This window comes from Xiphophorus hellerii, chromosome 19 (assembly GCF_003331165.1).
Source record: "Xiphophorus hellerii strain 12219 chromosome 19, Xiphophorus_hellerii-4.1, whole genome shotgun sequence".
Taxonomy (NCBI): domain Eukaryota; kingdom Metazoa; phylum Chordata; class Actinopteri; order Cyprinodontiformes; family Poeciliidae; genus Xiphophorus; species Xiphophorus hellerii.
In genome coordinates, this window is record NC_045690.1 from 22,757,193 (window position 1) to 22,766,906 (window position 9,714).

The 9,714-nt window shown below is 41.9% G+C and overlaps 1 long non-coding RNA gene across 2 annotated transcripts; it reads right to left on the reverse strand.

Annotated features, from left to right (window-relative positions):
• Positions 1-711: 711 nt before the first annotated feature.
• On the reverse strand, positions 712-1,726 carry LOC116708732 (uncharacterized). 2 transcript variants are annotated; one of them, XR_004336761.1, is made up of 4 exons: positions 1,569-1,726; positions 1,349-1,466; positions 1,048-1,116; positions 712-944 (listed from the first exon to the last, which is right to left on the reverse strand). It is a non-coding gene; the product is annotated as an uncharacterized LOC116708732 (long non-coding RNA). The 2 variants fall into 2 exon arrangements; XR_004336760.1 differs by having other exon boundaries at positions 1,052-1,116; positions 1,569-1,723.
• Positions 1,727-9,714: the final 7,988 nt, after the last annotated feature.

The window sequence follows — 9,714 nt, forward strand, 5'->3', positions numbered from 1 at the left end:
TTTTTTGTTTTGTTTTTTTTCATATTTCTCAGTCGTTGCAAAAATATTTCAGCCAAACTCTTATTGTAATAGATTATTTTGCCGGTAATGTCCGTCTCATGTCTTCATGCCGGGCAGCTGGACGGTGTTGCTGGTGAAAGCCGTCCTGACTGGCGCCGTCTCTCTCTGCTCACTCCTCCTGTTTGTCACTCTGGTTCACAGCAACTGAAGAAGCAGCAGGCCGTAAAAATAAACCTTCCACAGTCTCGGCTCAAACTGGAGGAAAGGTTTTCATAAGTCAGAGTCAGAGCTGTGAAGCTTCAAAGGCGATCGGTGTTGGCTACTTGGAGTTGACCGACTTGATCCACCAACTGGTTCAGCTTCCAGTTCTTCCAGTTTGTTTCATTGGTTATGAGTCCATGAGGAAAAAGAGCGTTCTCTGGGTAACATTTCTACCCAACCCTTCAGTGAATCAGTTGAAGCTAAGGGTCGAAGGTCAACATCTGGAAACTTCTTCAGTGTGACTGGCTTGTGTTTGTTTTTAAGATGTGAATTTTGTATTTATGTAACTACAAATGAATTCACACTAAAAAAAACATTTCTTTTAAACCTGTTCTCCAGTTTGTGCTTTGATCAGTTATGAAGTTCTATTAAAAATGTGGGCGTTCCTTTAATATATAACGTTTCCAAAAATGATTATGGTTCAAATAAAAAGACTCCAGAAATAACAGATTGAAAGAAGAACATTTTATTCAACTCAAGAGTTACAGCACTGATGAATTTTGTGTTATGGAGCATTAATAATGAAAACAATAACAAATAGAAAACAAATCTGCCTTCTAACTATTTATTCTGACGTTTTGTTTTGGCTCTTGAATAATCAGAATCTCGTCTCCAGCCAGGCACCAGAAACCTCGCTGTCCGCTTCTCGAGTCATTGATGTTTTAATGGACAGGAGAGTCGAGCTGAGGAAACAGAAGAACAAATCTGAGAAACGCAGAGTCCAACGCACGTCATTAAATGCTGAAACTTTTCTGAGATGTCTCAGCAGCTTCAGTTTCTGCTCACCTACCTGTTACATCCAGAGTAATGGTGCCAGGTGAGGTCCATCTCCCCAGCGGTCAGTCTGCCTCAAACCTGTCACAACGGGGGGGAATTTAATGAGAATTGTTTACTGCACTGTATGTATAAAAGTGTTTTAGCGTTGCTCACTGTAAATAAACTTTTTGCACGTTAAAATTTGTTTATTTTTTTGCTTATATGATCTAACAGGAAGGAAAACCAAGGTTTCAATTCTTGAATAATTAAGAAAATAATCTCAACTATAGAATGGCTGAAAAGTTAAGGTTGTAAAAAATGTATTTAGTACCAGCAGATGGTGTGTAAACCTGGGGCCACTGGATCGTCTGCCTTTTTTGGCAGGCAGAGTATTTTCGTTTTAGTCCTCAGTCCTCTCTGTCTTCTCTCGCCTGATTGGTCCAGTGATGCTGGCGAATCATCACATGATCAGACACACATTCCTTAATCTCTGTCTAAATCACGGATTATTGGAAGAGACTTTCTGATCAAAGTCATCATCATGTCCTCACCTTTCCCACAAGCTGTTACAACCAGTAGATCAGCAGGTGGAGCAGGTCTTCTTCTGCTTTAATTGTTGGTCAACTCCAGTCATCACATGAGTTCACAGAGAAATGAAATAAAGAGAGAAGATAAAGTTAAGGAGGAAAATATGCATGAACAGCAGACAGCTTCTAACTTTCAGCTCAGCTCTCTGCAGCTATATTTGAAATGATTAGTCATGTTGCGTAGATATAAAAGTTCTTACTTTTTTTGTCAACTGGGTTCTCTTATCTTCCTCCACCTGACTGGTGGTGCTGAAGGTGGAGGATTACAGGCGGAGGAGATCCAACCTGGGACGATCAGACATTATTGATCTGCAGAATCTGAATCTAACAGATGACTGAATCAGACGTTCTGATCAAGTCATAATCATGACCTCACCATTTATAAAATCTACTAGAACCAGTAGATCAGCAGGTCCTCTGCTCTATTCCTGATCCTCCTTCCATCAACACAAAGCTCTGCTGTTATGAAAAGACTCAGTAAAAAACACAAACACACAAAACAAAAATGTCAGTGAGGAGAAAGTACAGCAGGAAATAGGAAATAGATTTGAATATTGACCTCGACGTTCTGTGTGTTGAACATTTTTTGTTGTGTAAAAGTAAATGTTCTTACTTTTTTTGTCAACTGGGTTCTCTTATCTTCCTCCACCTGACTGGTGGTGTTGAAGGTGGAGGATTACAGGCGGCGCTGGTCTTCTGCTTTAATTGTTGGTCAACTCATGTCATGTGACATGAGTTGATGTAGAAATGAAATCCAGAGAAAAGACAACAGGGTTAACAAATAGAATATAGGTGGACAGAAGGAAGAACAATTTTGAAATTTGAGCTCAATTTCATCCATATTTAAAATAAAAATAAGTTTTCTTACTTTTTTTGTCAACTGGGTTCTCTTATCTTCCTCCACCTGACTGGTGGTGCTGAAGGTGGAGGATTACAGGCGGAGGAGATCCAACCTGGGATGATCAGAGAATCAGAAATCTGAGAAGTCTGAACTTGGGTCGGGTATTTTTTTAATATCTATTCTTCTTTTGTGATTTTTCTGTGTTGTAACACATGAACATGCTATTGGCCATATAAACAATTTGTTTCATGAGATTAATAGTTTATCTACATAAAACTTTACTCCACATGCTCTCCATTTCCTTTCCTCTGATCCTGTTCTCTAGTGTCTCTCTGAATAAAAGCTCATAATTAAATCCTTCAATCATAAATTATGTCTATGTTCTCCTTTGTCTTCTAATTTCTTATTGTCCTGATGCTTTAATTTGGTTTCTGATACAACGTATTGTCAGGCAAGCATTCCTTACTTAATGTAAATTTTAACTCTATGTGGTTGAGCACTTTGTAAATTACTAATAACTTCTATTTCTATTTTTATTTAGTAAAGCCTATGTTCCCCACCACCAGCAGGAGGCAAGCAGTATCATGTGAATGTGGAAAAACTTACAAGCAGTGTGAAAAACAAGGGGTCCAGAAGGACAGGAACCACATGGACGACGACGAAAGGATCCAGCGATGAGCAGCTAAAACCTGAAAGATTAAAACCTTGGAGAGTGGATTAGTGGAGGAACAGAATAGAATAATTTACTATATCGGAGAGCACCGCGTGGGGAAGAACCGCTATTTCACCCTGAAACATGGGGAAGATGAGAGGAAGACACAAAGATGAAGAAAACTCCGGTGCAAGGCGCTACCTAAGGCTTCCTGAGTCCTGCCAGAATCCTCAACATCTAAAATGCTACATCTAGCAGCGGGATAAAGAAAAGCCCCGGTGCAAGGCGCTACCTAAGGCTTCCACAGGCTTGCTAGAAACCCATTGGCTTTAATAAAACAAAAAAAAAACAAAACAGAGAAATGATGATATGTCCTAATGTGATCTCCCACATAGGTCCTCAGTTTTTACGGATCCCAATCTAATCAGAGTCACTTGAAACGTAGCGAGGTCTAAACCACACGTGTCTGGAACTCACTCTTGCTGTAGTTCCACCAGATGTTGAAGGTGTCGGTTCCTCTTCTATGTCCTTTTCAGTCTCCATCTGGAAACGGAAGTGAGGGGATGACAAAGTTGGATTTTCACGGTGTGTTGATGGTGAAGGACTGAAAACGCGGGGTGACAAAACCGGATCTTCACAGTGCGTCGATGGTGAGGGACTGACGTCAGGGGATGAGAGAAAAAGATCCTCTTGCATCGTCCCTCGTGAGGGACTGAGGACAGGGGATGACAAAACAGGAAGTTTATGCGCCATTCTATACGAGGGACTGAGGACGGGGGATGACAGACCAGGATCCCCACTCGACGTCCTTGGTGAGGGACTGAGGATAGGGGATAACAAAACAGGAAGTTTATGCGCCATTCTATACGAGGGACTGAGGACGGGGGATGACAGACCAGGATCCCCACACGACGTCCTTGGTGAGGGACTGAGGATAGGGGATAACAAAACAGGAAGTTTATGCGCCATTCTATACGAGGGACTGAGGACGGGGGATGACAGACCAGGATCCCCACACGACGTCCTTGGTGAGGGACTGAGGATAGGGGATGACAGACCAGGATCCCCACACGCTGTCCTTGGTGAGGGATTGAGGACAGGGGATAACAGAATAGGATCTTCATGGTCTGTCTTTCGGTATGGAATGAACAGAGGGGTTGACGGAATGGGCTCGTCCTCCCATTCTTTACCATATCTCCATGCCATCCTTCTGCCGATACTTTGAAGGACCTCGTCCCAAATGGGATCTTCATTATACTACTGTGCCGTCTTGGCTGGGAGCTCCTCTTCAGCAACAGTGTCTCTAGTCCTCTTGGCTGGGGGCTCCTCTTCAGCAACACTGTCCCTGGTCCTCTTGGAGGGGAGCACATCTTCAGTTTCATTCTCCCTGACCCTCTTGGCAGAGGGCTCCTGTCTAGTATCATCACTATTCCTGGTCCTCTTGGCTGGGAGTTTCACTTCAGTAACACTGTCCCTGGTCTTCTTGGCAGGGAGCTCCTTTTCAGCAAGAGTGTCCTTACTCCTCTTGGCTGGGGGCTCCTCTTTAGCAACAGTGTCCCTGGTCCTCTTTCCTGGGGGCTGCTCTTCAGCATCACTGTCCTTTGTCCTCTTTCCGTTTATGCCAGTCACAGATGTCGCATGAGTCACGTCCTCTTTCGAACCTACCCGATCGCTAGGCTTGGATGGTGTGTCATCCTCCTTCGCATCAACCACCTTCTTTGGAATTCTAATGGCGCGGCAAAAAGTCACTAAATTTCTCCAACCTGCCAGAGGTTGTGGCGAGGCACTGATAGGAATGGAGTCCTCTGGACGCAAAATGGGCTCTTCCGGTTTGTCAAAGCTGGAAGGAAGCACTGTACCAGAACTAAGCTTTAATGGTGGGTTGTCCTCCTTCGCAGCATCCACCTTCTGTGTAATGCTCCTGGCGCGGCCAGAAGTCAAAGAAGCCCCGTCCTCTTCCAAACCTACCTGATGGTGTTGCGAGGTACCAATAGGTCTGGAGTTCTCTGGACGCAAAATGGGCTCTTCCGGTTTGTCAAAGCTGGAAGGAAGCACTGTACCAAAACTAAGCTTTAATGGTGGGTTGTCCTCCTTCGCAGCATCCACCTTCTGTGTAATGCTCCTGGCGCGGCCAGAAGTCAAAGAAGCCCCGTCCTCTTCCAAACCTACCTGATGGTGTTGCGAGGTACCAATAGGTCTGGAGTTCTCTGGACGCAAAATGGGCTCTTCCGGTTTGTCAAAGCTGGAAGGAAGCACTGTACCAAAACTAAGCTTTAATGGTGGGTTGTCCTCCTTCGCAGCATCCACCTTCTGTGTAATGCTCCTGGCGCGGCCAGAAGTCAAAGAAGCCCCGTCCTCTTCCAAACCTACCTGATGGTGTTGCGAGGTACCAATAGGTCTGGAGTTCTCTGGACGCAAAATGGGCTCTTCCTGTTTGTCAAGTCCAGACGTGAATTCAAGTGAAGTACAAGGAGCCGTGTCTTCTTCAGGCTTCTCAGCTACCCCAATGTCTTTTATGTATTTGAAATTTGGGGGAAGAATCTCAAGAATCTCAGAGCGCAGCGACGCAGCACTGCCACGGTCCACAGCGGAGCTCAGCTGATCAAGCTTCGACTTGAGATGTTTCAATGACTGTTCAAGCACTCCTATGCCCCACAGGAATTTAATGTTTGGTGCAAGGACCTGGACAATCCGAAGTCTGGAATAAAAGTCATCCTGGTCTTCATTATTAGCCTCGTCTTCACTGGAGCTGGTAGTACAGTCGTTACCTACCTCGTCTTCACTGGAGCTGGTAGTAGAGCTACTGCTGGAGCTAGTAGTAGAGCTACCACTGGAGCTAGTAGTAGAGCTACCACTGGAGCTGATAGTACAGGCATTACCTACCTCATCTTCACTGGAGCTGGTAGTAGAGCTACCGCTGGAGCTGATAGCACTGCTACCACTGGAGCTGGTAGCACAGTCCACAGACTGCGGAGGTGAACTACACCTCAACCCCTCTCCGTAGTCTTCAGAAACCATGTCGGTTTCATTTGACCACAACTTACCGTGTTCCTTACCATTGTCTGGAAGTCCCTCCAACTTTGGGGATCCATCTGCTGGAAGCGCCATGGTCTGAGCTGCAAAGGAAAAAACAAAGCAAAACAAGCTATAATTCAGGATCTAGACCTTCACAAAAGTCCAAAGCAATGTTTTGAGGGAACTAAAATACCAACAATACAATAACCCAGGTTTGTGAATGTGTTTGTTTTTCTTGAATATATTTAATTAACAATATTATTGCTATGCCATTGTATTTGATTATACAATAAAGACGGGAATTAAGAGATAAAACAAATATAGCTTATCTTTAGTCACAAAAAAACAGCAAAAAATACAATTTTACATAAAAACCAGAACACACTCTAAAACTCAATGATCAAACATGTATGGAGCATCGCCACTCAGACAAACAAACTTGCAGCTTCATCTTGGTACCAATCAATCATTAAAGACAACAAATCAAATTTAGACTTATTGGCAATTCATCCCTCACCATAAACTATTAAACATTTGGAAACATAAATTAAAGAGCTATACACTGTGTTTAGAATGTCTTAATAGCTACTGAAACACCTGTAATCTTAGACTGTGCCATAAGTGTGAATGAAATAAGACTGCAACAAGTTACTCAGTTTACCTTTATATAACAACCCATCCTCACAAATCTTTGATGCTCAGGTACATTTGATCATTCTTAACAATAGCCAGGGATGAGATATGTGATCCATTCATAATTATTACACTTAAATCATTGCTTACACAACTTTAATACTTTAAAAGTATCAAAGTTTAGAAATATATGTTTCCAATTGCATTTGTAAATTACCAAAATGTTAATTCTAGTTAATCAAACTAAATTCCTTTGAGCTCCACAATTTTTCACAATCACAAAGACAGCAAGTCTGACACCTCATCAGTACTACCTTCATACTCCCACATATAGCCAACAGCAGAAATGTAAACCTGTAAAATTAATTAAGTTTAAAGACTGGGGATCTAAATAAACAGGCCGACATAAGTGGCCTTTCCTCCGTTTCCAGGGGCTCCCTCCTACAAAAATAAAACTGTTTATTTGGTTAAGAAATCCATATCCAGTGTTAAAATTGCCATTATATTTTGTCTGGAGATAAGCCAGACAAAATCATTAAAATAATAATCTGCATCCCTTATGTGTGCATGATGCCTCAAAGTCTTATTATCTATACACGATTCATTGCCTACTAATGTTCTATCATTAACAAACACAAACACACACTTATAATGCTTATTACTGGGGCAACAGTGGTAGGAGTTTGCCCTGCAATGGTCCGCCTCTGTCGTTGTGTCCTTGAGCAAGACACTTCTCCCACCTTTAGCTGGAGTTTATTGCTGGCACGATATAACATCTGTGGCTACAATCCATTAGCTTAATATCATCAGTGTGTGAACGTGTGCATGAATGGAAATTTTATGTAAAGCGTCTTCGAGTGTCCTAATAAACCGCTAGTCTGATGTGATTACCATGGAAACCAAGTATGTTTGTCAGGGCATTTTTCAAAAAATAACGGTCAAAACCTAATGTTAAATATTTAACTTATTTCACTTAGCGTATCCATGGAAACTGAGTGTTTATCATGGCATTTTTCAAAAAATAACGGTCAAAACCCATGCTAATTTTCCAGAAATTTAACGTTAATTTAACTGGTTTGACTATAATTAAGTAAAATACATATATTCATTAAATCACTACACCACAGTTTAACATTCCTGACATTTCCAGCGAAATTCAGTTCAGAAAAAACCTCATTAGTTAAGAACGATCTATGCTAGCAAAGAATGCTACTAGTCTTTTTTTTCTACAGCAGTCAGTATTTCTTTAAAACACACACACACACAAAATAAACTAAACAAGTCACTAATGTCTTAGTAATAACTTGCTTTCGTTTATTAAAAAATAAAAGAGCATTTTTAACCTTCCAGCTGGTCACCCTGTTGGTGCTTCTCCTGGCCAGGAACCGTCTTTCGCAGGTTTCTTATCCACGGGCTTCTTCAGCAAGTGCGTATTTCAGCAAGCGCTTCTTTAACAAGTTTTGCACAGCAGACTTTTCAACAAGCTCAAACCTTCCGAGGCTGTAAAGGCTCCTTCAGGCGTCTCTCTCAAAAGTCCCGTCGCAAAGGGGAAAGAACTCAGAAGGTCAGCGTCATTTATAGGCTTGAGGACGCTAACGTCGTTTCCATGACATTCATTGACGAACGCACGCACTGGTGCGTCAGAGAAATCGGACTACAAATAATGCAGGTAATGCAAGTATCGCGTTGTCTTGTTCATCACTTCGTATGCTGCCACCTACTGGCCAACCAGTCTAAGTTCACAATGACATTTTTAAAACTTACACGACTGATGTGACATTATATTTCTGCTTTCATTATTAACTATGTCAGTTTCGGACCTTCAAATGGGGAAAACTTCTCTCTGTCGTAAAGCATGGTTTGGAAGAAAAATTCAAAATTCAATTCAAAAATACTTTATTGATCCAAAACAGGGGTCACCAACACGGTGCCCATGGGAACCCGGTTGCTAACGTAGTCAGTCGAGAACGGCGGTGACGTCAAAATGCTAAGAGATATATTAATAGTAGGAAGGAGGCTCTGTGGGAGGAGCAAAGCGCTCCCAACAGGAGCAAAGCGCTGTTGGGAACAAAAGCCCAACAAGACTGTTGGGCTTTTGTTCCCTTTTGTGGGTTTTTTTTTCTGTTCTCCCTGTTGGTCTGTGGCTCCTCCCTTCATCCACCAGATGGCACCAGAGGCTGTTTTCCTGGAAGGGCGGCACAGGTGGCTCAAGCGCACCTGTGTTTTATTATCCAATCATCCTGAGGCTTAAGAGGAGCGGACGGTCTGCACTTCTTCGCCTGAGTGTTAGCCAGTAATGGTACTCTGAGAACCTCCTGAGTGTGATCTCTGAGCTTTATCCGAGAAGAACTCTTTGTAATAATCACTCTTGTTGCTTCCCTGTTCTCAGGTTTTTCCTCGTGACGCCGTGTGTTCTCCTTGAGAACAAAACAAAACAAAACATGAGAAGACCTCGTTCTGGATTTCTGTCTTGTCAGTACAATTAGACTGAATCAAGTTTGAAAAATGACGGTACCAAACTAAAAACATATGATTATGAAAATAACATTGATCCAGACAGTAATGTATTACATGCAACTAACAATTGTAAATATTATACAAATAAACAGCTTTGGACTCTGATATTGTTTTCACTTATTCATTTTTAATTGTTGAAGTCTTCATACAAAGGTTGACAATATTAGTGAATATTTGAAATTATTTATGTCACTTTCAAGTAATAACATTATCTGTGACCTTGTTAAATGACTAATCTTTAGATTTCGAGTTGGAGGGGTATAATCTCTTTCATACAAATGGAGTGAAGAACAAAGGTGGGGGTGTTGCTGTATGTTAGTTGTTCCTTGAGATGTGAAAAATTAAATATATGTTATTTGCTTTGGATGACATGATGGAAAGTTACTGTTGAAACTGAGATGGAGAAAAATAAGTAACATTGTAGCTTGTATAATTAATGCCAGGCTCTGTTA